The sequence below is a fragment of the Ascaphus truei genome, chromosome 14, assembly GCF_040206685.1.
Source record: "Ascaphus truei isolate aAscTru1 chromosome 14, aAscTru1.hap1, whole genome shotgun sequence".
NCBI classification, from domain to species: Eukaryota; Metazoa; Chordata; class Amphibia; order Anura; family Ascaphidae; genus Ascaphus; species Ascaphus truei.
In genome coordinates, this window is record NC_134496.1 from 12,954,711 (window position 1) to 12,960,745 (window position 6,035).

The following is a 6,035-nucleotide window of genomic DNA, read 5'->3' on the forward strand; positions in this document are numbered from 1 at the left end:
AGATTGAGTAGTTTAGAAAATAACACGACAAACTGTAATTATACTATTTTAATTAAAACACTGATCAGAGTGAGAAGGCCTTCCGTGACTGAAGGTCTGATATCATTTATAGTCCCGCTCAACAGTAAATCATCCTTCCTTTACCCACTGAGCTGACTAGGAATCGTTCCTTGACAACAACCATTTATTTATCTTCTGACCATAGCATAGCATCAATTGATCCACTGTCCAGCGCAAAGTACTGTATAGTGCCACACTGACCAGTAAAGGACATCATTCATTGGCCCCCAAATCTGTGCAGGCCAGTATTAATTGATCCATGGAAACGGATAGTGTACCATTAATTGCCCAAGTAAATAATGCGTCATCACTTCTTGATCAAGTAACTACAGCATATCATTACTCATTAACCACGTGACTACAGCATGTCATCATTCATTGACTAAATGAGCAAAGTAGGCCATTATTGGTTGACTCACTGAGAAGAATATGCATGATACAATGACCAAATCAGAATATCTTTAATAGACCCAATGCTCAGAATACAACTGACAAATGACTGGATTAGGGCACCATTGATGAACCTATATACCAAAGTTGAGCATCATTCTTCCCTCATGCCACGGGTGGCCCATTGACTGCTCAGAAGAACTGTTCACCTATCCTCAACCGAGGATGAACCCCTATCACTACAATTCAAATGAACCTTTGGTCATCTAGCCAGTTGATAGTTCATGGGACTATTATTTTCTCACGCCAGAGAACAGACCCAATGGCATTCGTCTGTGGATGGTGATCTAGTGGCCATATTTAACTTGTTATTAGAAGCATGCGACATGCCAAATTCAAAGGATTGTCACAAAACACATCATCCCATTAGTATTAAACTTAGTGATTGTGACCATTGTAATACATTATACTGTAGATGCACGCACACTACATTTCAGAGGCAGTTAATCGACGTAAGTATGCCATCCGTACAGAATTAATCTTCTGGTGGACAGGAACAGGAAACCATGGAGACTTGCGGTTTCCAAGTTAGTTTTGTACAATACCATTTATTAATAGTGACAAGGCAAAGAGAAGGTATGGGGCAATGTTAACCCTCTCACTGGCAGAAGACTACCTTGGTGGTTACAACCTCTCCCCAGTGACGTGTACGTGATCTCCCCCTAATAAACAAGCAAAAATAGCATGACGTTCCCTGTACTTCATAAGGGCCCCGGGCGTGCCAGCCCTAATGATGTACAAAGAACGTCATAAGGGCAGCCTAAGGTTAATAAAAAAATATTGATTTATTGTCACATTGTCTAGAAAAGGAATGACCCTTTGACCTATGTCAAATCTCAGCACAGCAATATATGTGCATATGTAATAGACAGTAAAATATGTTACAATGATTCATGTGTATATAACAATGGGCTATATATACCATTTAATATATTTATTTGGGAAATACCTTCTAGGGGCAAAGTGTACTAATGGCAGTGGCATGTTTAAGGGGTCAGTCCCTCCTAGACCCAAAGTGTACTAATGGCAGTGACATGGTTAAGGGGTCAGTCCCTCCCAGGGGTAAAGTGTAATAATGGCAGTGACATGGTTAGGGGGCCAGTCCCTCCTAGGGGCAAAGTGTACTAATGGCAGTGACATGTTTAAGGGGTCAGTCCCTCCTAGGGGTAAAGTGTACTAATGGCAGTAACATGGTTAAGGGGTCAGTCCATCCTAGGGTCACAGTGTACTAATAGAATGACATGTTTAAGGGGTCAGTCCCTCCTAGGGGCAAAGTGTACTAATGGCAGTGACATGGTTAAGGGGTCAGTCCCACCTAGGGGTAAAGTGTACTAATGGCAGTGACATGGTTAAGGGGTCAGTCCCTCCTAGGGGCAAAGTGTACTAATGGCAGTGACATGGTTAAGGGGTCAGTCCCTCCTAGGGGCAAAGTGTACTAATGGCAGTGACATGGTTAAGGGGTCAGTCCCTCCTAGGGGTAAAGTGTACTAATGGCGGTGACATGGTTAAGGGGTCAGTCCCTCCTAGGGGTAAAGTGTACTAATGGCAGTGACATGTTTTTGTTGTTGTTGTTTTTTTAAACATTTCTTTATTATCTGCGTGCACGGTTGTAACATGCAATACGAGCAAAACATAGTGAACATTCAGGCAACCGTAAGCTCACAGCATTTTATATTTTCTAACAACTGTTGAACTCTAAATGATAAAAAAAATAATGATGATGGGGATGGGGAGGGGGGAAGAAAAGGGGAGAAAGAAGAGAGGAAAGAAAGCGTTCTGCAGGTCCTCACATCTCGCCGCAAACTCCTCCGCGTACAACACCCTACAGTTCCTTTAGTCTATCCCAAGACCTGTGTAGCAGTGCAGTGGACACCCAGTCTGAATATCTAAAGGGGCCCATAACCTCTTTAAATGTATCAGGAGGGAGTGTGTCCAAAAAGGGTTCCTACTTACTCAGGAATGTATCTGTTCTTTTCATATTGTCTCCAAACGAGTCAAATTTTTCCCTCATCATAACTGCGAACAGATAAGATTCTTATTGTCCAATTGTTGGGGCGAATGGTTTTAGCCAGTTGACCAGAATCAGCTTGCGTGCCAAAAGAAGAATCATTCCCGCCAGCTGCAGCAAACTGACCGTCAAGGTCTTCCAGCCTTCCATATATCCAAATAACATTGGTTTAAAGTCCTGGGGAAGCTTTGTTTTTAGCAGTTTGTTTAGAAACCTTAAGGTTTAATTCCAGAATTTCTTTATTTGTCTGCAGTACCACAGGCAATGTGAGATATTGGCGCTGGTACTGGCGCACTTTTTACACCCAATTGGAGAAATGTGTTGATGTGAAAATCCCTCAAATGTGCATCCAGAGTAATGGAACTGGCACTCCCGTAGCCTCTGACCAGGACCTCTTGATCTATCAGATCAGGGAAGAACATCTGCCACTTATTTAGTAAAAAAACTCCAGAGACCCACAGTACGGGTCTCTATAAGGGCGGTATAGATAAGTATAGAGGTAAAACCTGTCACGGTAATTTATGACAAGATTTTATATACACCAAATAACTGGGTTGAACTGAACGAGGCTTAGATATAATAAAGTATATTTATTCCTTAGATAGGTGAACACAACAAGATAGTACAATTAACAGACAAGAAGGTAACACTTACTTAGGGGTTGGAATGAAGAAGTAGTCAAATGGCAATTCTCCAGCAATCAGGTAACAATCAAGATGTATCAAGAAGACCAAGACTGTAGGGTTGACAACAGTTTATATATCTTTGCAACCCTATTCTTATTATTGAGTGCAGACTATTGGAGAACAATTACCTGCACCCAATCTCAAACGTGGGAACATTATTAACCCATGCTCCCCAGCTAGATGACACATGCGTACTGGGACCCTGAGGGTCTCATTTCTGTAGCCCCACACCCAAATCAGGGGCGCCGGGCAGTCTGCCAGATGGGGGATCTGGCAGGATATTCTTTGTTTGTAGGTGTGAGTTATATCACCTACAAACCACTCCAGCTTCACGCTTCTCCGCCCTAATGTAAACAGTTAGAGTGGCTAAGTCTTTTGATCAGGGCCTGGTTCTTAGACATTGGGTCGCCCCCCTGTCCATTTGCATTCCTTAGTGTGCAGGAATCTTCGCAGGCTTTTGTCCCCGCTTTGAAATACAGTATGGTTCTGAATATACAACCATATTAAAATATCCGGTTCGGTTAGGTCCAGCGGGTCGAAAAGGCCCATTTCTTAATGCCGGAACTGACTCACCATCGTGGCCAAATTTCAGCCCGCTGCGACCTACAGAACCGGATATACACAAATACAAAATAAACTGCTTATTCTTTTAATACAAATTTCTCCGCTGTAGAATAAATCTCAGTTTTTCACTTATTCCCCATTGAAAACAACAGGCTCCGCCTCTATATACTTTCAATGGTGAACCTCCGCCATTGGCGTCTATGGGAGTCTGCCACCATAGACTTACAATGGGGCACCGCTGCCGTTGAAGCCTATGGGGCTTCTCCGCCATAGCCGGTCAATGGGAAACGGCCGCCATTGAAGTCTATGGGAAAAACTCACAAACCTTTATGGTGGTCCATACTCCGTCGGGTTGGTCGGAGAGGGTCGGGAATGGTTCTGTGGTCATGCCGGAACAGTGACTGCAGGCACCCCAAACCTCGGCCCCCTTGACCCCCCAAGAACCGGAGATATGGGTTTATGGTTTTCAGGGTTTCGGATTTAGCTGTTTTCTCGTGCTGCTTCTTCTGCCGCTATTGAAACCTATGGCGCGACCCACTCAGCCAGCACGACCCTTTTCGGGGGTCCTGGATTCTTGGACCCGGTGGTGGTCAAGTGGGGGGAGGCCTAGGAGCTAGGGGCAAAAATAATTTTATTCCTGGGTGTCCTAGAACCTAAGATTCCCACGCCACTTGTCGTTGAACTTGAACTAATCGTGATGAAAGCTCTTTTTCAGATAAAGTATCCGCTTTGCGGTTTTGCGGTTTGGACGGCTGCCAACCTATTCCTGGAGATCGCCGTCGAGGAATCTCCATTGAAGTCAATGGGCCCATTGACTTACAATGGGAAACCGCTGCTCCTCTTCTCGGACGCCACCTGCTGGTCTTCAAGGGAAACAGGTCCAAAACAGCTATGGGACTCTGCAAAATGGTGCCTGAAAAGGCGGGAAAATTAAACAAAGGGCTATAATCACTTTCTAGCTATTACCCCTTGTCCTCCCAGATGGATCCCAGTGTGTGTGTGGTACAGACACTTATATGGTGGAAATACATTACAACAGGGGAACATACATTTTCATGTCATAGCAAGGTGCAAACCACATTCCTGGACCGCAGTCCAGTTAACCCCTTGCCTCCCTGGTGAGGTCAGGGGATGGCCATATGGGGTGCAACCCCTTTAATTCTGGGCCAATCCCCCTCTCTCTCTAATAATCCAAACATTAGGCAGTCTATAGAGCTATTAAACAGCTTAAAACACTTAATGCTCCGGGACCTGATGGTTACTCGGCTGTATATTTTAAACATATGACCGTAGAAATAACACCACACCTGGTAGAGGTATATAATCAAATAATGTCATTAGGAGAAAGCCCCGTAGGTTTCGGTTAATAGTAGTAGTAGTAATCAAACTAATCCAAAAGAAAGATAGAGAACCGGAAGAGCCGGCTTCCAACCGACCAATTTCCTGTCTCAATCTGGACTACAAAATATTCACCAAAATTCTAGCAGACAGACTTAAACATCTTCTCCATGGCGTGATACACTCAGACCAGACTGGCTTTGTAAAGGGTAGACACTCAGTCACCAATATATGGAAACTCTTGACAGCCATTCAATTTTATGGAGAGGCCAATAGACCTTCCCCTGCCCCAGACAACCACGGATCGGCCTGTGCTCTCACTCTGGATGCACAAAAAGCATTTGATATGATAACCTGGCGTCATCTATTTCAGACCCTAGAGAGCTTTGGGCTCAAAGGGAAGTTTACAGAATCCCTTAAAACTATCTATGCCCAATCGAGTGCCTCAATCTCTTTCAGTAGTAAATCATTGTAACTGTTCAAACTGTATAGAGCCGAGGTGCACAACCCTGTCGCCAATCACCACAAGTGGCAAACTGGCCATGAAAATCTGGGAATTTCGCCTTGCAAGCTCCCACAGTAAAATAAACTTTTTTCTGACGTCGTGTGCTGGTTTCTGTTTCCGCTTTCTGAATGAGTCATTGACGCAACACAGCCATCCAATACTCCCCTCTGCCTTCAGTTGGAGTCTAGACCCAACTTTGAACTGTTCATTTTAAAAACAAATCAAATTTCTCCCCGAGAGATGGATAAGTGGGTGATTCAAAAACGAAGTGAACCAGCAGCAGGGGATAGTGCTGAGGTGAGGGAAGCAGCAGCAGGTGATAGTGCTGAGGTGAGGGAAGCAGCAGCAGGGGATAGTGCTGAGGTGAGGGAAGCAGCAGCAGGGGATAGTGCTGAGGTGAGGGAAGCAGCAGCAGGTGATAGTG